The following is a 25367-nucleotide window of genomic DNA, read 5'->3' as shown; positions in this document are numbered from 1 at the left end:
TTGCCTAACATTACACATCGGCGGTGACATAGACGACCACCACACACATCATCCTTCCCCAGCGAATCCCGTCCTTCCCATGGTGGAGGTGTAGGCTAAATACATTAGAGTGTGAAGGTATGGGGTGATTGGAGAGGGAGATAAGCTAGGGTTAGAGAAAGAGAAACTGTCGAGGAAATGAGAAATGAAATGAATCTCGCGAACTTGCGTTTATATTAACGTGTCGACAGCAGCCATACTCGGTCGAGTACGGGAGTACTCGGTCAAGTACGGGAGTACTCGGCCGAGTAGGCTCTACTCGGTCGAGTATAGGTGATACTCGACCGAGTAGCCTCAGCTAGGTCGAGTAAATATTCCTATAAAACTCATGTTACAAGCCTGATCCCTCACCCATCAATCCCTAAGGTCTGTTTGGTCAACAAGATCGGTCAACAGCGTTCTTAAATATCCTGGGTGATGGGGCATATTCTGCACCCGCTGACCGAGTCAACATATTGAGCAAGGTCAATGATATCCACAGCAAGTCAACGACTTAGACAGCCTAACCGACGCAGCCCGTCGGCCTGTCTCTTGGGTCTCGGCTGGGACAACTAGCTAGCCGGGGCACATATCCGCATACTCATATCCAAGACCCCTCGGCCGGCCTGCCATGGGTCCATCGGCCGAGGGTAGAATGGTCTTTTCACCTGATAGCCACTTGGCCACTACGTGACAAAAGGTAAAAGTCTATAAATACTCCTCAACCCTCATTGAGGAAAGGATCCGAAAAATAACCAAAACACCTCATAATCTGGTAATATCTTCCTTATCTCTCTACAATATATACTTAGACAAGTAACACATAACTTATCTCTTTAAGTTCACTGACTTGGGCGTCAGAGTGAGTACGCTCGGCCAAAGCCGAGCCCTCAGTTTGTTCATCGTTTCAGGAGAGGCTAGAGGAGGATCCCATCAAAGACATCATTCTACAAGCCACGAGTGGTAACAATACTTGCTTCGGAATTACACCCGGGACAATTGGCGCCTTCTGTGGGGAAAAAGATACTAGAAGCTAGTCACATTCATCCCCAAACACAAAAAAACAAAACCCACCCAACGAGCTAAGAAGATGTCGAAACCACAAGAGGTGATTGTGACCGACGAAACCGAATTCTGCCAAGATGATACCGTCCACAATTCTGGGGTTGTGCAGTTCCCCACCGGCCGGATAATTCAACCGGCTTATGGGATGCCAATCATACCAGATACACCGCTGCCCGCCGACCAAGTCACCATCATGGGACATGTGGTTGATGCAGCTAAACTGAAGCTACTCCTGGACCTAATAGGTAGCACGCCGACTCACACTGTCACAACGACAAGAGCGGCGGCACCTGAAGCGGAGACCAGGGCCCAAAATGTGACCCCGAGAAACTTGAACGAAGCCTTGGAGGAAGTTGACCCTGTCAAGACGCCGGCGGAGCCCAGAGTGCCAGTGGTAGACCCGAGTCACTCCCGCACTCGCGGGAGGACAGCGTCGCCGCGGCACCAACGAGGCCTGCCCCAGAGGAGCGAAAGAAGTCCGACTCACCAGAGTTGGAGAAGAAGCCCGACTCGCCAGAGTCGGAGAAGAAGCCCTTCCCGCCACGGGGAGAGGAGCCGAACTAGGGATACGAGGAGCCAATCGCCGCGTGTCGTTCGACACGTGGTCAGACAGCCCCTCAGTGCCTATGTCCTTGAAACCACCGTGCCAACCAAGCTAAAGCTGCCGGTGCTCACATACAAAGGGGACAACGACCCCACCGACCATGCCGAGGCTTTCGAGTCGTACATGTCGGTGTGGGAACAACCCGACGAAGTCTGGTGCCGAGTCTTCCAAACGACCTTGCATGGGATGGCTCAAAGTTGGTACAAGGGGCTGCCCGACGGTTCGGTATACTGTTATACCGACCTAAGGGACGCCTTTTTAGCCCAGTACTCTTGCATTAAGAGGAGGGCCGTGGAGACATCGGATCTCCTGACCATCAGACAGGAGGGAGGCGAGTCTCTACGAAGCTATGTGAAGAGGTTCGACGCCAAGGTTCAGCAAATCCGAGAGTGTAACCCCGAGCTGGCGGCCTTCGCACTGATGAAAGGCCTCCCAAGAGGGGACTTAAAAAACGAGATCATCAAGTACGGCGGCCTGAACCTAGACTCCGCCAGAAAGCTGGCCGATCAAGCCATAAAGGTGGAGGACTACCACAAAACCTGGGTAGGCCACAGCGAGGCCGAGCACTCAGAAAGGAAGAGCCACCGGGAGGACAACCCGGATGAAGGACGACGTGACAATAATAGGTCACGGTCCGATGAAGGACGCCGTGACAAGGATAGGTCACGGTCTGACAAATCTGTCAGGAAACAGAACTCGGCTAAGACCGGGGGGAGCTCGGGACCGTACTACCAAAAACGGTACAATGATCACACCCCCCTGGTCGTATCTGGCGCCGAGGTCTTCGCCCTGAGCAAGAACGAGGGTCAGAAGTGGGAAAGGCCTCCAAAAGCGAGGAGGGACGGTGACACGAGCCAGTACTGTGAGTACCACGGCCACACCGGTCACTTAACTGACAACTGCCGGCATCTGAAGAATGCCATTGAAGAGCTGATCCGGAAGGGGAGCCTCAGCAAATATGTTGCCGGAGGCCAAAAGACTAATGCCGGCGACCCTAATAAGAAATCCGTATTCGAACGGATAGGAGTAATCCACGTTGTCATCGGGGGCAACGAGAACGGTGGGTCCGCTCATGGGCACAAACGGCACCTGAATGAACTATATCAGGCCATCAACTTTGTGCCCAACACAGCAACCCCCGCTTCCAACATCCCCGATATAACTATTGGGAAAAAGGACTACGAGGGAGTCATCGCCCCTCACAGCGACCCACTTGTAGTCCACTTGGACATAGCCAACCACCTGGTGAAGAGAAGCCTGATTGACACAGGCGCCTACACGAACATCATGTACAGAGAGTGCTTTCTCAACCTCGGTCTGAAGGTTGAAGACTTGAGCCCCTGCACCAACCCATTGTACAGCTTTTCTGGGGCCGGCCTGGTACCCCTGGGGTCAATCAGGCTGCCGGTGAGGTTCGGCGAGGGGAGTGCGGCCAAGAATGTAATGTCTGAGTTCGTGGTCATTGACGGCTCGTCTGCCTACAACGTTCTCATAGGCCGGGTCACTTTGAGTGAGGCCGACGCTGTGATGTCCATCCGGGCCCTGACATTGATGTATGTCTCGGACCGGGGGGAAGCGCATAAACTCGTCTCAAAGAACGAGAAGGATGAAGTAGTCAATGTCCAAGTATCTACCAGAGGGTGAAACATGCAATCCTTCAAAGTGGCGAAGAAATCAGAGAATGGGAAGAGCCCATCCTTGCAACAGGAGGGCGAGCGCATGGATACCACCGTCGGCATGGTCGAAGGAGCGGAGACCGAGGAAGTGGAGATTGACCCAGGCCGCACCGTAACTCTCGGTGTCAACCTGGAACCACAATTCAGAGCCGACCTCCTGGATCTATTGAGGAAGAATAAGGATGTCTTCGCCTACTCAGCGGCCGAGATGCCAGGCGTGAGCCGGGAGGTGATTGTTCACAAGCTGAACGTACTCTCCACCGCTCGCCCTATCAAGCAGAAGATGAGGAACTCCTCAGCCGAGAAGGATGAAGCCATCAAAGCCGAGGTAGATAAATTACTAGCGGCGGGCTTTATCATGCCTTGTACTTATCCTGAGTGGTTAGCTAATGTTGTAATGGTGAGGAAATCATCGGGGGCATGGAGAATGTGTGTAGATTTTACCAATCTTAATAAAGCATGCCCCAAAGATTGTTATCCTTTGCCTCGAATAGATAGTTTAATTGACGCCACGGCAGGCTACACTATGCTGAGCCTGCTGGACGCCTTCTCAGGGTATCATCAGGTATTCATGGCCGAAGAAGACATGCCTAAATGCGCATTCATCACCAGAGACGTCACATTCATGTATAAAATGATGTCGTTCGGTTTGAAGAACGCCGGTGCAACTTACACCAGACTAGTGGACAAAGTGTTCCAAAATCAGAAAGGGCGAAACGTTGAGGCTTATGTTGACGATGCTATTGTAAAAATCAAGTCTAACAGCGAGCACCTAGCCGATCTACACGAGACATTTTGTTCACTAAGGAAATACAAGATGAAGCTAAACCCAAAGAAGTGCAACTTCGGTGTCCAGGCCGGCAAGTTCCTCGGCGTACTTGTCACTGCCAGGGGAATTGATGCCAATCCAGAGAAAGTCCAAGCAATATTGGATCTGCCAGAGCCGAGGAACCGAAAAGAAGTAATGACGCTGACCGGGAGGATGGCAGCTCTTGCCCGTTTCATCTCTCGGTCAGCCGACAAGAGCACTCCATTCTTTACAGTGCTAAAAGGGAATAAAGACTTTAGCTGGGGGGAGCAACTGAGCACAGCTTTCAGGCAACTGAAAGCTCACCTTCTGACACTGCCAACCCTGTCCAGGCCAATACTGGGGGAGACGCTATATCTATATCTAGCAGTTACCTCGGCCACGGTCAGTGCCGTGATCGTCAGAGAAGAGAACAAGCAGCAGCACCCAATTTACTTTGTCAGCCATACACTGTTGCCCGCCGAAAGAAATTACCCGCTGATTGAGAAAGCAGCCTTTGCTGTCGTCGTTGCCGCAAGGAAGTTAAAACCCTACTTCGACGCACACCCCGTAACGGTCTTAACCGACCAGCCGTTGGAGAAGGCATTGGAAAAATTCGAACAATCTGGTAGGCTTATCAAATGGGCAGTGGAACTCTCCGGTTTCGGCATTCAGTACAAGCCGAGGCCTTCGATAAAGAGGCAAGCACTTGCAGATTTCCTGGCCGAATGCACATATCAAGAAGAGCCAAATCCAGGTGTATGGGAGGTATACACCGACGGCTCCTCCACGACGAACAGCGCGGGGGCCGGCATCCTTATCATCAGCCCAAACGGGGACGAGTTTGAGTACGCCTTGAAATTTACCTTCTCGGCCTCGAACAACGAATCCGAATACGAGGCGGTGATAACTGGAGTCGAGCTAGCTAGAGCCGCTGGAGCAGAACACATCGTGTTGAAGACGGACTCGCTATTGGTGACGAACCAAATCAGAGGAGAGTATGAGGCTCGGAACGACGGGATGGTAAGATACCTGGAAAGGTGAAGAGTCTATCACACCCGAAATACTCGAGAGGGGGGGGGGGGGGGTGAATTGAGTATTTAAAAATTATGCCTACTTTTAATTTTATATCAAGGTAATTAATTACTTAAAGTTTATTGATTAAACTTTAACTAATTAACTAATTGATTATGAACGAATGAAATGACTGAAACGAAAGATGCAAAGACACACGATATTTGAAGTGGTTCAGCTTCACACGTCGAAGCCTACGTCCACTATTCTCGATTAATAATTTTAGTACCTTACTCCGGATTACAAAATTATCAACCCAACTCGTATAGTTAACTCTAACTATAACTCGATTTGAATATCACTAGATATTCGATTTGACTATCTTAAGTTACTAAGAAAGCACTTGATTGTTCTTCTAAGTGTTCACACAATTGAACGAGTAAGAAACAATATGAAGTACTATAATCTTATGACGTAATCTTAAGGAAAGATAAGCAATTTGAAGAGCACGACTTTTCGTAAATATTTTCTAAAACAAAACAATAAGACAATTAAGAATTAAACTCAAATATGTTTTGCAAAGTTTCTTGTATTTTGAAAAGCTTGGATAAATGAAGAATGATCAATTGTATTTATAGTAGAAGTGGGTACTAGGGTTTGCACGAAACCCTAGAATGCCGTAGAATAGGCGGCAAGGGTATAAGAGATAAATTTTTATCTCTTCCCTGAATTTAATCCAAGATAATTTAGTTTTAAGTAAATAAGATAAAAGTAAATCTTATTTAACAAGTAAAACTATATCTTTAAGATGTTAGGATAAATAAACAAATCAAATCATATATTATAAAGATAGGAAAGTATCTTATATAAATATAAGCTAGATTTGATTAGATAGTTTACTTAATCTCAACAACCTCACACGCCCCAATGGTTTGCAGCTCACGGCTGAAACCCTAGGCCCGTGTCCATCTTGGATAAAACCTATCTCCTTGGATTAGGGTTAGATTAGATAGACTAGCAAACCCTAGGTAGCATGACGACCCATAAGTCGTTTTACTAACCAATAGGAATATGCAAGTCACCAATTATAATAACCCATAATTTAACTCTACTATATACAAAAGATTTCGAAATATGTTTAAGAGAATTTTACTCTTTGAAAAATGATTTTAAAACTATTAAAATCGTGCCTTTAAAATGCTACCTAAAGTTATAGTAGAAACAACTATAACTTTAAGTTTGGTTAGTAAAGTTATAGGTGAAATAGCTATAACTTTACTTTCCCAATACTCTTATCTTAAGATACCGTCATTAGATGAAGACCTATACTAACTAAACTTCCGGAGATGTTCAAGTAAAGGATCTTCTCTTTATCTTGACCAAGAGCTCTTCATCTTGAGCTTTGTTAGAGACTTGATCTAGCCTTTTGCTTGAATGATCATCATACTTGAAACTTGTTACAGTTGCTTATGATGCTTTAAGAACTTTCAATGTTATAGCTCAAGCTGCTATAACATGACTTGAATGATGCTTCACAAATCTTCAATGTTATAGCTAAGAGAGCTATAACATTACTTGCTAAACTTGTAATCCTAAGTTAATCTAACAAAGACTTGAACAAACAATTACGAGCAAGAGTATATAAAATAAGACATACACTTGTCATTATCAAAACTTAATCATATATCTATATGGTCCAACAAATTCCCCCTTTTTGATGATGACAAGTCTCTTAAGATTTGTGACTAAGTGTAAGTTCCCCCTCAACAAAATACTATAAAAAATCATAGACAGTTGAACGCAAGAACAATCACTTATATACAAAGTATAGCTTCTAAGGACCTTAAGAGATTAAAGATTCCGACAAGGAGCAAGCTTAGGCAAATACTTAAGTCACGGAGATTTCTTCCCCCTCTTGACATCATCGAAAAGACGAGAAAAGACATAAAACAACTAGAATAATATTAGTCGAGACACAATGTAAGCATGCAACGAGATATTAGAAAACGAGAAAGTAATCTACATTAACATGCCAAAATAGAAAGTAAGCATACTACAAACCAAATTAGTCTAATTGCCAACTGGGCCGAATAAGAACAAGAGTTTTAAGCCAAATGGGCCGAATGAGAAGAAAGCCAAAATGGGCCGAATTAGACAATTATGCAAAATATAAAGTCTAACAAAAGAAAAGGCAAGGAAAAGAGGAGGACGGGTTTAAGGAATGTCACGTTTCACGACATTTGGGTTGATATAACCGGGACGGGTCCTAAACTCAAGAGAGTCGAGACGATCAAAGCATGAACGGACGTGATTAGCTTGAGCCGTGAGACACCGCTCAAAATTAAGCACCTTCATTGACAAGGCTTGAGTAGCCTCGTACACAACCCGCATATCCTCATGCATAGCCTTCCCTTCCTTCCACAAGGCTCCACCTTGACTAGCCAAATTAGCTAACGAGCTAGAATGACGAACACACTCTTTTGCCGCCCTAGCCGCATCCTTAGCCATAGCATCCACTCGTGTTTCAAGCCCATGTAAATAAGACAAGACTTCACCATGATCCGAACCCTTCGAACCCGAAGCCTCACCCTTGTCTTTTCCCAAACCCGAGACCAATTCCACAACCATCTTATTTTGTGCATCCAATTTCTCACAAATACTAGCCATAAACACTTCCAATTTTTGTTCAATAACCGAGACCACATCAGACGATTTCTCCACCACATTCCCTTTTGACAAAAACACCAAGTCGGGTCCAATAGCACCGACTTTCATCAATTTAAGATGAGTGTCACACATCTCATCTTTCACCCTTACACCATAACTGGAAATCCCAATCACCCCTTTTTGTTCCAAAAGTCGAGAGACCCACATGCCATAAGGCAAATCCAAAGTTGTATAAAATTTTTCCTCAGTGACACAAACACTAGTTTGAATGATTTTATGAAACACAAGACGAGGAAGACTAACTTTGGTTCCCTCGAGCCACCTAGACAACAACAACATCTCATAGCTAGACAACTTATCACGACCACCCCGTCGCGGAACAACCGTGTTCCAAATGAAATTAAGAAAGAATTTCAATTTTGGGGTAAACGATCCCGCGAGCATGTTACTCGACCCCGTAGCATCAACATCAAACGACTTCTTAATTTTAAGCTTCTCTTCCTCCGTCACATCTCCCCATTCCGCACTCGGATTTATTTCGATCCCATCATCAGGGACCGAAAATAGAGTACAAAAATCGACAAGGGAGATTTTGACTTCGGTATCATTTACCACCGCATGCAACACATTATTTTTGACAGAGACGGAAGAATAAAATTGGATTACCTCTATAGGATAAACCGGACCAACAAAGGAACAAACTTTCTTCCATTCTTGAAAATTCAAGAAATCCTTAAAGAATTGCAAGGCTTCGATTTTTACATACCACTTTTCGGAATAGAGACGACCACCATGAATACCGTATCTCATAACATTGTTGACACGAGTTCTTTCATCTGCGGTGAGTCGAAGAGTATCAAGCCCCTTTGATGTTGCATTCGGCATATATTCCCGAAACATTGTCCTTTGAGGACCTTCTTGAGTAGCTATAACCTCAGTTTCTTCCACCGAGTCTTCAAACCCCACGTCCTTCTTTTTCCCTTTATTCAACTTCCGTCTTTTCCCTTCTAAGTTAGGATCAACCCGGTTATGATCGGGGTTAGTTGGTTTTTGGTTTGAAGAAGGTGAGGAAGTTTTGATAGGGACATAGGTTTTGGTGCATGAAGGTTTGGATGACCCGGTCCGAGTTGTGGACCGAGTTGAGGGCGAGTGAAAACGGGTTGAGGGAGGAGTCATGATGGTGAAAGGATTTTTGGAGGTTAAGAGTGTAGAAAAGTCTAAAAAGTGATCTTTGGGTTTTGTGTTTGTGATGGTGATGGTGACGGTAGGAGGGAGTATTTATGGGAGTTGGAATCTCATTATGGTAATAGAGATTTAGGGGAAGTAGGATAGTGGAGGTGGCGTGTGGAGATGAGTTAGGTAAATTTCCTTTTTTTTTTTTTTTTTTTTTTTTTTTTTTTTTGTTAATAAAGGATTTACCAAAAGATAGACAAGTGGTTAGGGTAAAAGATATGGTAAGATATATAAGGATAAAGTAAGATATGGTGAGAGATAATTTTATGGAAATTTCGGTTTTGGCAAGAGAAATGAGTAGTTGGTTACGACTCTTGGCTCATAATAAACTTAAAATATATATGACTAGAAAACGGAATATTCTCAGAATATAATATAAAGTTGACATACATAAAAGTGCAACTAAAAATACGGACACAGTCATACAATCTCGTCAAATCTAGTCAGTCATATAGAGAATAAAATTTTGTGACAAGTTTAGTTGCCACCAATTAAACCAATTTCCAATCGTAAAATCTCAAAACGTTCTCTAGCCAATGCTTTGGTAAAAATGTCAGCCCATTGTTTTTCTGTACTACAAAATTCCATTCTTATGTTGCCCTTATCTACATGATCCCGTAGAAAATGGTGTCTAATGTCTATATGCTTAGTACGTGAATGTTGTGCAGGGTTTTTAGAGATAATTATAGCACTTGTGTTGTCACACAGAATAGGTATACACCCAACATTAACACCATAATCACATAGTTGTTGCTTAAGCCATAAAAGTTGAGAACATACCAGTCCAGCAGCAATGTATTCGGCTTCAAAGAGTAGATAATGCAACGGAATTTTGCTTCTTGGATCCCCACGTGATGATACATGGTCCAACAAATGTGGCTATGCCGGAAGTACTTTTTTCGTCAAGTGAACATCCCGCATAATCGCATCCGAATACCCTATGAGATCGAAATTACACTCAAGAGGATACCACAGATATAATTTAGATGTACCGATCAAATACTTCAAGATTCTCTTAACTGCCATCATGTGCGATTCTTTAGGGCACGATTGAAATCGAGCACAAACGCATACACTAAACATAATATCCGGACGACTAGCAGTTAAATAAAGAAGTGAGCCAATCATACCTCGATAAGTCGTTTCATCGACAGACTTACCATTCTCATCTAAGGTCAACTTCTTCTCAGTACCCATAGGAGTTGGCTTAGAATTAGAATTTTCCATACCGAATTTCTTGATTAGCTCCTTGATGTATTTTTGTTGGTGTATCATAATCCCTTCAGGAGTTTGTTGGATTTGGAGTCCAAGGAAGAACTTGAGTTCTCCCATCATGCTCATCTCGAATTCTGAGGTCATTAAATCTGAAAAATACTTGCATAGACGATTATTAGTTGAACCAAAAATAATATCATCAACGTAAATTTGAACGACTAATAAATCGGAAACCTCAGTCTTCAGGAATAGGGTTTTGTCGACAGATCCTCTTTTAAAACCACTTTCTAGAAGATATTTTGACAATCTGTCGTACCACGATCTCGGAGCTTGTTTCAAACCATACAAAGCTTTATCCAATTTGAAAACGTGGTTTTGAAACTTGCTATCGAGAAAACCTGGTGGTTGTTCAACAAAAACCTCCTCATTCAAATAACCGTTAAGAAAAGCTGTTTTAACGTCCATTTGAAAAAGTTTTATTCCTTTATGAGCAGCAAATGCTATTAATAATCTAATAGCCTCAAGTCTGGCTACAGGAGCGAAGGTCTCATCGTAGTCAATTCCTTCTTGTTGATTATACCCTTGTACAACCAATCTAGCTTTGTTTCGAACAATCACTCCTGTATCGTCCAACTTGTTTCTAAACACCCATCTCGTACCGATGACCGTTCGATCTTTAGGTCTTGGAACCAAATGCCACACTTTGTTTCGTTCGAACTGTTGAAGCTCTTCTTGCATTGCCACGATCCAATCTGGTTCGGCAAGTGCTTCTTTGATATTTGTTGGCTCAATGGTTGACAAAAATGAGTAGAAAGAGAAGAAATTGTTAAGTCTTCTCCGAGTTCGAACGCCTTCATTCAAACTTCCTATGATGGTTTCCATTGGATGGGAATCCTTATATTTCCATTTCTTAGAAATATGAGGCACATCTTCATCTGAACTTGTCTCGCCTTCTTCGAATGATTGGGGTCCAAGCCTTGTTCCCCCTGAGTCCAAGTCTGGGGTTATAACAGAATCAGTTATAACTTTGGACTTAGTTCGTTGATTTGAAGTTGAAGTTATATCTTCATCAGTTATAACTTTATCCTCCAATTGCTTAGATTGAGAAGAGGTTGTAGTATCATCAACTAAACTCTCAGTACTCTTTCCTTTATCATTCGAAGGGGTTCCTTGTTCATCATTTGTGCCCTCAATTTCTTTATCTTCCTCATCCAATTCTGGAAGTTCATCCCTGGATAGCCGGAAATCAGGTTCGTTCAAATCTTCTTCCTCATCCTGTTCAGCTTTGTCAAACATGTTATTCTCATCAAAAACAACATGAACACTTTCTTCGATGCATAAGGTTCTTTTATTAAAGACCTTCTATGCTTTACTATGATTAGAATAACCGACAAATACCGCTTCGTCACTTCTGGGATCAAATTTGCTTAATCTATTTTTACCATTATTATGGACAAAACATTTACTCCCGAAGCAACGTAGATGTGATATGTTAGGTTTACGTCCCCTAAGAAGCTCATAAGGAGTCTTCTTGAGAATAGGTCTAATCAAAGCTCGATTATGAACATAACATGCAGTACTAATAGCTTCAGCCCAAAAATTTCTAGGTAGGCCACTACACAATAACATCGTGCGTGCCATATCCTCCAATGTTCTATTCATACGTTCCACAACACCGTTTTGTTGTGGGGTTCGTGGTGCTGAGAAGTTATGTCCAACACCATTTTCCCTACAATATTGTATGAAAGCTTGATTATCAAATTCGGTGCCATGATCCGTACGAATGGAAATTAATTTAGATTTATACTTATTTTGGGCAAGTTTCATTAGAACTGCAAACTCCTCGAAAGTTTCATCTTTTGAGTTTAGAAAGATTGGCCAAACAAATCTAGAATAGTCATCAACTAGAACGAAGACATACCTGGATCGACCTCTACTTCTTACCTTCATTGGGCCACAAAGATCCATGTGCACGAGTTCTAGTGGTTCTTTGGTACTTACAATTCTCTTTGGTTTGAACGATGATCTAACGTGCTTGCAACGGGCACAAGAATCACATAGAGTTTCTTGGTCGAATTTGATTGATGGAAGTCCTTCCACCAGATCCCATTTCTTTAGCTTATTCAAGGTTGTTGAATTTATGTGAGCAAATCTTTTGTGCCAAAGGCACGGATCATCTGTCGTTACTTTCATGCATGTGAATGAATTAGTAGGAATGTTATTTAAATCGATCATATAGACATTCCTTCTACGGTGTCCTTCAAGCACAGCACTACTCGTTCCTTCAATTATTATTCGACAGGAATCTGAATGAAAAACAACTTTATTTCCTTTGTCGCATAATTGAGAGATACTTAGCAAGTTGTGTTTGAGACCACTAACAAGATAAACATCGCTAATTGCATGAGAAGATGATATTCCAACTTTACCTACACCGATGATCTTACCCTTCTTGTTATCACCAAATGTGACCTTACCTCCATCAAAGGGTTCAAGTGAAAGAAATAAGTTTATATCTCCGGTCATGTGCCTTGAGCATCCGCTGTCAAGGTACCATAGATTATTTTCTTTCACCACAACCTGCAAATTGATTAGATACAGTTTTTAGGTACCCAAGCTAAGTTGGGTCCTTGGACGTTAGTCACTCTAAAAACTAGGTCTTTTCTAACCCAAACTCTTTTTATGATTTTACGTTTTGGAGGTGAATTGGTTTGTTTATGAACCGTCTTGGGTTGAGTTATGGGTTCCTTATGTCGTGGTCTTTCAGGTTGTTTGGGGGGAGCTCTGGTTTCGAAGGGCTCAGGTGTTTGTTTTGATTTGGTAGCCTTTTTAAAATCGAAGCTCATATCGTAGAACCAACGATGATCATTGTTGCGTTTTTCTTCGGTACTTGGTTGGATGGGGTATTTGTGCTTTCCTCGAAGATGGTGTCAGATGTTTTGACAAAGTCAATTCCTTTACTTAAATCCTGAGCATATTTGACACAATTTTCTTGGATATGTCCAGTATGACCACAGTAATTGCAAATCAAGTATTCAGGTAAATTTGTATATTTTCTCTTTCTGAAGTCTTGTTCGGAAGGGGTTGATTTGCATTTAGAGTGATCTCTACGACCGTAGCACTCGTGTCCTAATCCCATTTTCATGTTATTATCTGATTGCTCAGTTAGGAAGTTTAGAACACGTGTGCTACCTTCCCATTTCTCATGAACCTTTCTAGCATGCAAGAGTAATTCTTTTAGGGATTGTATTTCTTTGTTGCATTTAGAATGGTCTGACTCTATGACTTTGGGACGATGAGTCTCTTCATAGTTGTTACGAAAGTTCTGGAATCTATCATTAAGAACTCGAACCATTTCGGTATGCGTTCTTTTAGTATTTGAGAGAACAGTCTTAGATTCCTTAATTCTTTGAGTAAGAGATTCAATCTCCTTCTTTTGATCCGAGATTACGGTTTTACGTAGCCGTAGCCTTGGACTCAAGAAGCTCTTTGACTTTCCTCAATTCCAATGTTATAGCTTCACTAGCTATAACTTTGGCTTGAAGATGCTTAATGTTGAGTTTTAGGTCTGAGGTTATAGCTTCATTAGCTATAACTTTAGACTCAAGAGCCTTCTTCTCAGCATTTGTCGTATCTGAAGTTGTAGCCGTATTTTTGTAACTTTAGATTTGAGCTTTTTGGCTTTTGCTTTAAGGAGTTGATTCTCTTCAGCGATATCAAGAATTTGTTCTTTCAAGTCTTTCAATTCCATCTCTTGTTCGTGACACTTATCAAGAGATTGCTCAAAATATTCTATTAAGGCATTCTTGGACAAATTCTTAACCCTCTTCTTAAGTTCAAGATAGCTTACCTCATCTTCTTCTTCTGAATCGGAATCTCCTAGGAAGCAGCAATAGGAGTCCACACTATCTTTATCATCGTCTGAGAAGAGGTCAAGACTAACGTTGCTTAAGCATAGGTTAGCAACTTCTTCTTCTTCTGATGCTTCGTCGTCCTCAGGGTCGAGATCTCCCCACAAGAAGATGCTATCATAACTTGCTTGAATTCCTTCTTGGTTTTCTCCCGTTTTGCTTTGTCTTTGATTCTATCCCATGTGGGACAGTCCTTAATCATATGACCGGATTCTCCACACTTGAAGCATCCTCTATTAGCAAACGTATTCTTTGACTCTGAGATTTTCTTATTAGAGAACTTATTATTGTTATTGAACGATTTTGCTTGCTTATTTCTGAAAATGCGTTTGTTGAATCGTTTAGCAAACAAAACCGTTTCGTCCTCTATTTGTACATCTTCTTCTTCCTTAGCAGAAGCTTGTAGAGCCATGCTCTTCTTATTACTGGACTCGGCCTCATCGTCTTCCAGGACGAGTTCATGAGCCATGAGAGCGCCAATAAGTTCTGCATAAGGAAGGGAAGTGAGATCTCTGACTTCTTCCATAACCGTGACCTTGGGACGCCATTTCTTGGTTAGACTCCTAAGTACTTTTCTAGCAATATCCTCGGAGTTAAAGGTTTTACCAAGATTTTTTAGCTCATTGACTATAGTAGAAAATCGTCTTTGACATGCTATCAAGTGATTCATTATTTTCCATTCTGAAAAGTTCATATTTTTGAATCAGCAAATCAATGCGATATTTCCTTACAGCCGATGTTCCTTCATAGGCTAACTCAAGACCATCCCATATTTCCTTGGCTGAAGTGCAAGAAGAAAAACGATCGAATTCAGTCGATGTCATGCCGTTTTGTAACAGGCTTATCGCTTTCGAATTTTTCTCAGCCTTCTTGTAATCAGCCTCAACATAGTCTTCTTCCTTTTTCTCATAGGTAGTGCCTTCCGAAGATGCGACCAAAATTTTGTGTGGTCCGTTCCTTATAATCGTGCAGCACTCCCAATCATGTCCTTTTATGTAGTGTGTCATCATGTTTTTCCAAAGTCCATAATTCTTCCCATCAAAGACGGGACACTTTAGATACTTGGAATCCATTTCACACGTGTAAGGCAAATGGAATAAAAATAAAATAAAAAGATAAAAAGATAGACGGATCTAGCCTCTTTGCGGTTAGGCAATCAAGAGCACGAGGCTCTGATACCAATTGAAGAGTCTATCACACCCGAAATACTCGAGAGGGGGGGGGGTGAATTGAGTATTTAAAAATTATGCCTACTTTTAATTTTATATCAAGGTAATTAATTACTTAAAGTTTATTGATTAAACTTTAACTAATTAACTAATTGATTATGAACGAATGAAATGACTGAAACGAAAGATGCAAAGACACACGATATTTGAAGTGGTTCAGCTTCACACGTCGAAGCCTACGTCCACTATTCTCGATTAATAATTTTAGTATCTTACTCCGGATTACAAAATTATCAACCCAACTCGTATAGTTAACTCTAACTATAACTCGATTTGAATATCACTAGATATTCGATTTGACTATCTTAAGTTACTAAGAAAGCACTTGATTGTTCTTCTAAGTGTTCACACAATTGAACGAGTAAGAAACAATATGAAGTACTATAATCTTATGACGTAATCTTAAGGAAAGATAAGCAATTTGAAGAGCACGACTTTTTAGTAAATATTTTCTAAAACAAAACAATAAGACAATTAAGAATTAAACTCAAATATGTTTTGCAAAGTTTCTTGTATTTTGAAAAGCTTGGATAAATGAAGAATGATCAATTGTATTTATAGTAGAAGTGGGTACTAGGGTTTGCACGAAACCCTAGAATGCCGTAGAATAGGCGGCAAGGGTATAAGAGATAAATTTTTATCTCTTCCCTGAATTTAATCCAAGATAATTTAGTTTTAAGTAAATAAGATAAAAGTAAATCTTATTTAACAAGTAAAACTATATCTTTAAGATGTTAGGATAAATAAACAAATCAAATCATATATTATAAAGATAGGAAAGTATCTTATATAAATATAAGCTAGATTTGATTAGATAGTTTACTTAATCTCAACAACCTCACACGCCCCAATGGTTTGCGCTCAGCTCAATTTGAAACCCTAGGCCCGTGTCCATCTTGGATAAAACCTATCTCCTTGGATTAGGGTTAGATTAGATAGACTAGCAAACCCTAGGTAGCATGACGACCCATAAGTCGTTTTACTAACCAATAGGAATATGCAAGTCACCAATTATAATAACCCATAATTCAACTCTACTATATACAAAAGATTTCGAAATATGTTTAAGAGAATTTTACTCTTTGAAAAATGATTTTAAAACTATTAAAATCGTGCCTTTAAAATGCTACCTAAAGTTATAGTAGAAACAACTATAACTTTAAGTTTGGTTAGTAAAGTTATAGGTGAAATAGCTATAACTTTACTTTCCCAATACTCTTATCTTAAGATACCGTCATTAGATGAAGACCTATACTAACTAAACTTCCTGGAGATGTTCAGTAAAGGATCTTCTCTTTATCTTGACCAAGAGCTCTTCATCTTGAGCTTTGTTAGAGACTTGATCTAGCCTTTTGCTTGAATGATCATCATACTTGAAACTTGTTACAGTTGCTTATGATGCTTTAAGAACTTTCAATGTTATAGCTCAAGCTGCTATAACATGACTTGAATGATGCTTCACAAATCTTCAATGTTATAGCTAAGAGAGCTATAACATTACTTGCTAAACTTGTAATCCTAAGTTAATCTAACAAAGACTTGAACAAACAATTACGAGCAAGAGTATATAAAATAAGACATACACTTGTCATTATCAAAACTTAATCATATATCTATATGGTCCAACAAAAGGGTAAAAGCCGACACAGCAAAGTTGAAATCTTTCCAAATCCAATGCGTTCCCAGATCTGAGAACAACCAAGCCGACGCTCTCTCAAAACTTGCCAGTTCAACCATCAAGAATGTCAGCCGGACCGTGTTGGTAGATATCAGGAATGCGAAGAGCATCACTGAGACCGTCGGCATGGTGGGCGACGTGGAAGCCGAGATGACGTGGATGACTCCAATAATGAAGTACAAACTTATAAATGTGTTGCCGGAGGACCGCAATCTCTCGGCCAAGATAAAAAGGATCGCCGCCAGGTACTTGGTGTTCGAAGGAGAACTATACAGAAGGTCCGTAATAAGACCACTGTTGAAATGTGTCGGCCCAACCGACGCGGAGCTAATACTGACAGAAATTCATTAAGGCATCTGTGGACACCACATGGGGGCAAGAACACTAGCCCACAAAGCTCTCCGAGCCGGCTATTTCTGGCCCACCATGCTTGAAGATTCCAGGGCAAAAACGAAAAAGTGCAACAACTGTCAAATGCATGCTCCGGTGATACATGCACCTTCCCGAGACCTGCAGCCGGTACGCAATCCCCTTCCTTTTGCACAGTGGGGGATGGATCTACTAGGGCCATTTCCAACGGCATCCGGAGGAAGAAAGTACTTGATCGTCGCCATTGACTACTTCACCAAATGGATTGAAGCTGTAGCGGTACCTGCGAAGACGACGGCGGCCGTAAGAAAGGTAATCTGGGAAAATGTCATAACTCGTTTTGGGTTACCCCAAGTCATGGTATTTGACCACGGCCGAGAGTTTTGGAGTGACCTGATAATGAATTGGTTAGAAGAGCTGGGCATCAAGTTTACATACTCCTCCGTCTGCCACCCTCAGAGCAACGGACAGGCGGAGGCAGCCAATAAAACGATCCTCAACGGTTTGAAGAAGAAAGTTGAAGACCTAAAGGGAAGATGGGCCGATGAACTACCCGGCATCCTGTGGTCCCTTAGAACCACGGAGAAAGAAGCAACGGGGTACAGTCCATTCCACTTAGTCTACGGATCCGAGGCAGTCCTGCCAATTGAAGCAACGGTGCCGACATTCAGAACGGTCACCTTTCACCCGGTTGAAAATGAGGAAGGTCTGAGGATCTCTCTAGACCTGGTCGAAGAAAGCCGAGATACAGCACGCCTCAACTTGGCAGTATACCAAAACCGAATGAGAAGAGCCTACAACCGAAGAGTCCACAAAAGGGACTTAAAAGTAGGGGATCTGGTCCTAAGAAAGTCGGCCGCCACCAACAAAGGAAACATTCATGGTAAATTGACGGCCAACTGGGAGGGTCCCTACAAAGTGGTTGAAGAAATGAGGCCGGGTACATACCGGCTGACAGACATGGAGGGTGTGCCTTTGATGAGGCATTGGAACACCGACAACCTAAGAAAGTACTTTGTATAGCGGCGGAGGTGTCCAAACCCATTGTGGGCACCCCAACGCATGATTATATCAAATGAGGAATCACTCGAGTTTTCCATCAAAGTGCTTGTCCCCTCCATAGTCGTTTCAAGGTAGACGCCGACGGTTGACACCGGGCAGTCACCCCAAGAAAAAGAAACGTATACTCAGTGCAGTTGAGACGCAATTCTAGCCGCCTCGGCCAACCGAAGGCCCGGCAGAAAAAGCGATCAATATGTCTACAGATACGCTAACATGTTCACAGCGGCGGTTGGGAAGCGCAAATCGGATGCCTCGGCCAGACCGAGAGTGAAAGAGGAAGCGACCAACATGCCAACATGTTTAAAAAGACGTTAAACACAGTTGAGATACGCATTCTAACTGCCTCCGCCAGGCCGAAGGTAAAAACGAAAAAGCGCTCAATTAATAACGCAAGAAGACAAGTGAAGGACTGTGATCAAAGCCCCGGCCAAGCCGAGGGCCAATAAACAAGCTTTATTTAAAATGATTACAAGTAAAGAGAATACAGACGACGGCCGTCCCCATTGGGATAGCCTAAACACAACCTACCAAGAGTTTTACAACAAAACAAGGGAAATAAAAGAAAAAGGTTACAAACATATCATTTGAAGCGCCAAAAGATGGCAGGGAGGAAAGGCTCAATAGTTGGACCCCGAACAGCTAAAGCTATCCGAGATGCCGGGGGAACCTGGTGACGACCGCCCGTCTCCCTATGCCTGTTGCTGCTCGCCAGCGGCGACATCAGCAGCATCATCTTTGGTGGGTGACCCAGGGGGTGACTTGGCAGCTTCAGTTTCAGCTGCCTTTAGCCTCTCAGCCTCCTCTTTGGCCTCCTTCACCTTTGCATCGTAGGCCGCCTTGGCCTCAGCTATCTGAGCCGCCTTTGCCGCCTCTGCCTTCTCCGCAGCCGCTTTTTCCGCAGCTTCGGCCATCTCATCCAGAAGCTGTTCAAATTCCTGCCACGGGAAGGAGCCTTCAGGAACGAGCTTCTTGATTGCCTCCCTGGTCGCTTCCTCGGCCTGGTCCCGGAATTGGGCGCACAAGTTAGGGATGATCTCAGTTTGAAGCATCTCAATATCTTTCTCCCTTTGGGCAAGGATAGCCCTTGTGCCCCTATGTGCCTCCGACTGGGCCAAGTACAGATCCTTCCATTCTTCCCTCTTGGCAACGACGGCGTCGTAAGTGCCCTTATACCTGTCCCGCTCCTCCATCAACTTGGCGGTGGCGGCATCAGCAGCCTCAACTTTGGCCCTCTCGGCCAATAGCAGCTTCTCAGCTTCCTCCTCACGCTTTCGGGCAGCGAGGAGGTCCAGCTTAGCCTTCCCGGCTTCCCCCTTTGCAGCGGAAAGATCAAGCTTAAGCCGTTCGATCAATGGCCCCGTTTGGGCCATGGCTTTTTCTTGCTCCATAATGTAGGAGCCGGCTAGTTGAGTCCACTTCGCCAGCCTCTTGTATATTCTCGTACCCTCTGCCACAAGCTCGGTGGGGGGAATCTTCTGAAGCAAGGAGTCAGCGGTGGCACTTCTATCACCCGCCTTCTCAGGCTGCTTCTCTAGTTGCCGCTCAGTGAGAACGGCGACTGCCGACGGCGGATCTACAAAAAATTTACACAGAGCATCCACGTCAACATTCATTGACACGTCAGAGAGTCTGTCATCGGGAATGTCCAATGAACCAGCTAAGTCTGAACCACAAGTTAGATCCGTACCAGTCTGGATCTTCTTAAACGGCGGACCGGCCGAGTCATCCTCTTCCCCGGCAACGGCGGAAGCAGGCAGTGGCTCTTTTCTCTTCTTGGGAGGAGGAGGGCCCTTCGCAACAGTTGCCTCCTCATCGGTAATATCGACGACCTTCACCGGCTCCGTCTGGACCGCCGGGATCGAAGAGGGAGTTGGGATTGACGCCGTCGCCGACCTGGACGCTGCCTTTGGTTTTCTCTTCGGCATGCCTCCGAGAACCCGCGCCTGAGCCACCACCGGATCCAATGCCTTCAGTTGCTGGTCCATGAGTTCGTTGGGAGCCGTCTACGATCACGGAGTCGCCTTAGGGACGCGCCGTGAACGACTTCTTCCTGTCCTTATCAAGCCCCAACCTCTTCAAGACCCCCTCAGACAAATCCTGGCCAAACCGGTCTGCAAGAAACCAGACAAAAGTTAAATAAAGAGAAGTAAAACAAAGCTCTAAAAACAGGAGCATAACAGGCAAAGATGGCCTCACACCGACCCTACTCACCCTGGTTGAGGGCCGGTATGAGGCCGACGTGGCAAAGCAGCTCATCCTGAAGAATAATCTAAGTCGGGGGCAACCATCCCTTCTCAGCATCGAACAACTGCATCGCCCGCTCCTCATCCGCGTAAAGATAGACCTTCGAAGCGTCAATCTTAAGCTTACCCCGGGAGATATATTTCTCATATTCTCCACGGTTCTCGCACCGCAAGTAAACAAGGCTCTGGAAAGTCCGAGGCAATGCGTAGTCCTCCGGCACTTGGACGTACACCCACCGCCGCTTCCAGTCCTTGCAAGAGGTAATCTTGGCTACAGAAACGTAGCCCGGCTCCGCCTGCACGCTGTACCACCCCACTTTACCGGGGATTGACGGCCGGAGGGAGTGAAGCCGGCGGAATAAGTTAACTGTTGGGGCCTCCTTCTTAAAGAGACAGAGCCACACGAACCCAACTATCGTCCTAATGGCCAACGGATGCAGTTGAGCCACAGCGACGTTCATAGCTTTGATGATAGCCGTAACGTATTCGTTCAAAAGAAACCGGAGCCCATACTCCAGGTGCCTGATATATACGCCGATATGGCCCGGGGGAGGGCAACAGACCGCCTGACCCTCCTCGGGGATAACAATTTTGTACCCCTCACCGAAGGAGAAATGACCCTCGAAAAGAGTTTCACCGGAACAACTGGCGAATTTATCGGTCCAGGCACGATCAATACTAGTCGCACAGGCCTCGCCATGATCCAGGAGATGCGGCCTCTCCCCATCAGAAGGAGTCCTTCCCTCACCGTCATCATCAAAGTCATTATCAGCTTCGTCATCATCCACCCAATCCTCCAAAACTTTCGGATCAGCCTCTGGAGAAGGAGACTTGGGGCCCCCGGACCTTAGCGGGATGGCGGCCAGTGCCTCCTCTTCGTCAAAACGCGACGGGGAACCCCCCGGCGCACGGTTACTAGGTCCGGCATCAGCAGAAGACATGTTCACAACAAAAAACTTAACAATTAAAAGTTGGAAAATTTGTTTGTTTACCTTAAAGAAAAAGTGCTACGCCGAGGTGACGATTCTGAAGATTTGAAGAGAAGGACCAATTTCAGGGATTAACTGCCCTATTTATAGGGGAAAGCCCATGAAGAAGGACCAATCAGGGCACAGCCCATGAAACGTCAGCCAATCAGCGAACAGACGCGTGTCAGACATGCAACCACGGAATGTCAATGGTTGCAACAGTTAAACGTCAATCAACGCAACAGTGACCAAGCGTCTTCAACACGCCCCTTCATATCTCTTTGCCTATTCGTCTTCCTCAACAAATTCCTAAACATCTGTTCTCCGCCGGCCACATGATCAACCAAGCTAGGTAGCACCGGCCGGAGGCAATCAAAAACAACCGGCACTCTCAACCCTGGTCTCGGCCAGCGTCACTTTCTTTTCCACATCGGATTCCCTTTACACATCCATGTGGAGGGGGGATATGGTACGGCCTAAGCAAAACCAAGCCGAGATAGAAGAAGCCGGGGTAGATAAATGTTACTTACGCAGAATATACGCTCAACATACATCGGAGCCCATACCACGGCATAGACTACGCTGGGGGCAAATTGATGGGGCATATTCTGCACCCGCTGACCGAGTCAACATATTGAGCAAGGTCAATGATATCCACAGCAAGTCAACGACTTAGACAGCCTAACCGACGCAGCCCGTCGGCCTGTCTCTTGGGTCTCGGCTGGGACAACTAGCTAGCCGGGGCACATATCCGCGTACTCATATCCAAGACCCCTCGGCCGGCCTGCCATGGGTCCATCGGCCGAGGGTAGAATGGTCTTTTCACCTGATAGCCACTTGGCCACTTGGCCACTACGTGACAAAAGGTAAAAGTCTATAAATACTCCTCAACCCTCATTGAGGAAAGGATCCGAAAAATAACCAAAACACCTCATAATCTGGTAATATCTTCCTTATCTCTCTACAATATATACTTAGCCAAGTAACACATAACTTATCTCTTTAAGTTCACTGACTTGGGCGTCGGAGTGAGTACGCTCGGCCAAAGCCGAGCCCTCAGTTTGTTCATCGTTTCAGGAGAGGCTAGAGGAGGATCCCATCAAAGACATCATTCTACAAGCCACGAGTGGTAACAATACTTGCTTCGGAATTACACCTGGAACACTGGGTATTACAAATATTAACAACAATATTAGCAGCTGGAGTAGTGGAAGTAATAGAAGCAATAACGGTAGTAGTGAAATTATCAATATTAGTGCGGGAGTAATGAATTAACAATAATTACGGTGGGAGTAGTGAAAGTAATAATAATTACTGCGGGAGCAATGAAAGTAACAGTAGTAACTAACAACGAATTTAATAAAACTAACAATACTAACAACAAAAGAAAGTATATATGAACAATTAGCTAACCAATTGTAGACACCTCGTTTCTGCACCCCTCGCAAACCACCCGGTGATGATTGGGCCGCATGTCTGATTCGCGAAACGATTTGTGACAGTTCGTAAGATTATCGTCAAGTGATTGCTCAAATATTAAATGTCAACCTCTTAGTTGTCATCTACGTGCCGATACGGTCGTTTTGGCAGTAATTAGAGTACATTCGGAGTCCGGGTCAAAAAACCGTCTCCATTTTCTGATAACTGTTAAATCCCGAGTCGGAATGTTCTGGAATGTTCCGGATATTTCTATTCCATATTTATCAAATTTTATCTTTTGGCAAACAATATCCCGTAATATTCAAAAGATAATCGAATTAAATCCGTCCTACCATAACTCAAACACGGAAGTCTTTCTTAAACAGGAGGAAACCCCCTGGGAACAGACGCAAGAGTCTGCGCCTCTTCCAAGAGACTTGATGGCTGCTGCGCCTCTTCCCAGGCCCTTCTTTGCATGATTTACGTATCTTTTTTATATCTTTCCGAGATTCACTTCCAAAGAGTCTCCGAAACCCTATTCCTTCACGTGATTAGTATAAATAGGAGCTTTCGTTCCTCATATTTCTCACGCGAGTGTCCGCCCTTCTCTTCTCCCTTTGCATTCTAGACTTTGTTCTTACTAATTGGCGCCTACGTGCTTGAACATTCGACCACGTAAGCTCGGATCCTTCCGGGTACCAGCCTCTCCGTTGCATGACCGACCAATTTGACCACTACACAATAATCAATCTAATTAATCAATTTGTTTCAATCGTTTTCCTCTTACGAGGGCACTTTCTTTGCATTCGCGTCGAGCATCACTAATCGATTTTCTTAGTCCTTCTCGTTTCGTCAACATGTAAGTCTGAGGGTGTACTATTCTTATTTATTTATTTATTGTATTTAATTATCGTATAACAATTGTAAGGTTTATGTCGAAACACCATTAAAATCGATTTCTACAAACCGTCTCTAAAACCTGTTTTTGCGGATTTCCAGTAGATAGACGTCGAGAAAAGACGCAGCAACTGCTGCGCCTCTTCGAAGGAGCGCAGCACCTGCTGCGCCTCTTCGTGAGGCTGCCGCAGTTCCTGCTTCTTTTCTTCTTCCTCCGTCCTCTGTAGTTCGTATCAAAATTGTTCCTTTTATTTTGTTCTTTAATTCTTCATCACGGTAATTTATAAATCATATGTATGTTGTATATAGTTCATCATTCATGCTTAATTAGTCATCAAGTCCGACTTAAATCCCTTATAATTCATATTTGCGGGTTTTTCGTCATTAAATTCAAGTTTCGAGTTTTAGAGATTCAATTCGTTCATATTGAGTTTCTGGGATTCATTATTGATAAATTTGCATCTGTTTATTTATTGTTCATCACCATTTCGTCATCAATTCGTCATAATTCGTTTAGTTAGTTTAATTGTTCATTCATTAACATCGACCCTTCACATAATTAATCCGTTTAATTCCGTCTCATCCATGTTTATCGCTTTCATGACCATATTCATATGTAAAATAATCCATTAATCACTTTCATCCGAGTCTAATACCATAATCAATCCTTAAAATCACCAATTAACATTAACGGATTGCAGTTCCGGCTTCACAGCCAGAACTCACCCTTGGAACAGACGCAGCAACTGCTGCGCCTCTTCCAAAGGGCGCAGTGTCTGCTGCGCCTGTTCCAGGGTGATTTCTGCCTCTGAACTCCTTTTCTGCCTTGACCAAGTTTTATTAGCTACGTATTAATCAACTAATAATCGTATTATCACCTTCTGACCTATTCTTTTTATTCTTTTTTTTTTTTTTTATCAAATCATCCGTTTTAAAGGTATTTCCGACATAAATCACCTATCTCAATGTAATTAATGTATTTTCCTTTATTGTAATTTATAATTATTGTATCGCTTTTATTATCTGTATGTTTTCACATGTAAATAAGCACTAAATCCTACTTCGACCCAATTGTTTGATAAACTATTTGTTAACCGACTTAGTTAATTCTCACATGTTAGGATTAATCTATGGATGTTGCATTGCATGCATTATAGCCGACGATATATCAAGTACGAATAAACTCCCTAATCATTAGTAGAGGCCGCTATCGAGGCGGGCGGGATTAGGTGTTCGATCAAAAGAGCTTCCTAATACGTACCCTCACCCCTTACTCCAGATCTCCGTGAGCACCCGTGTTCATTGGCATCCA

The sequence above is a fragment of the Silene latifolia genome, chromosome 10, assembly GCF_048544455.1.
Source record: "Silene latifolia isolate original U9 population chromosome 10, ASM4854445v1, whole genome shotgun sequence".
Classification (NCBI taxonomy): Eukaryota; Viridiplantae; Streptophyta; class Magnoliopsida; order Caryophyllales; family Caryophyllaceae; genus Silene; species Silene latifolia.
Note: the sequence above shows the minus strand (reverse complement) of the source record.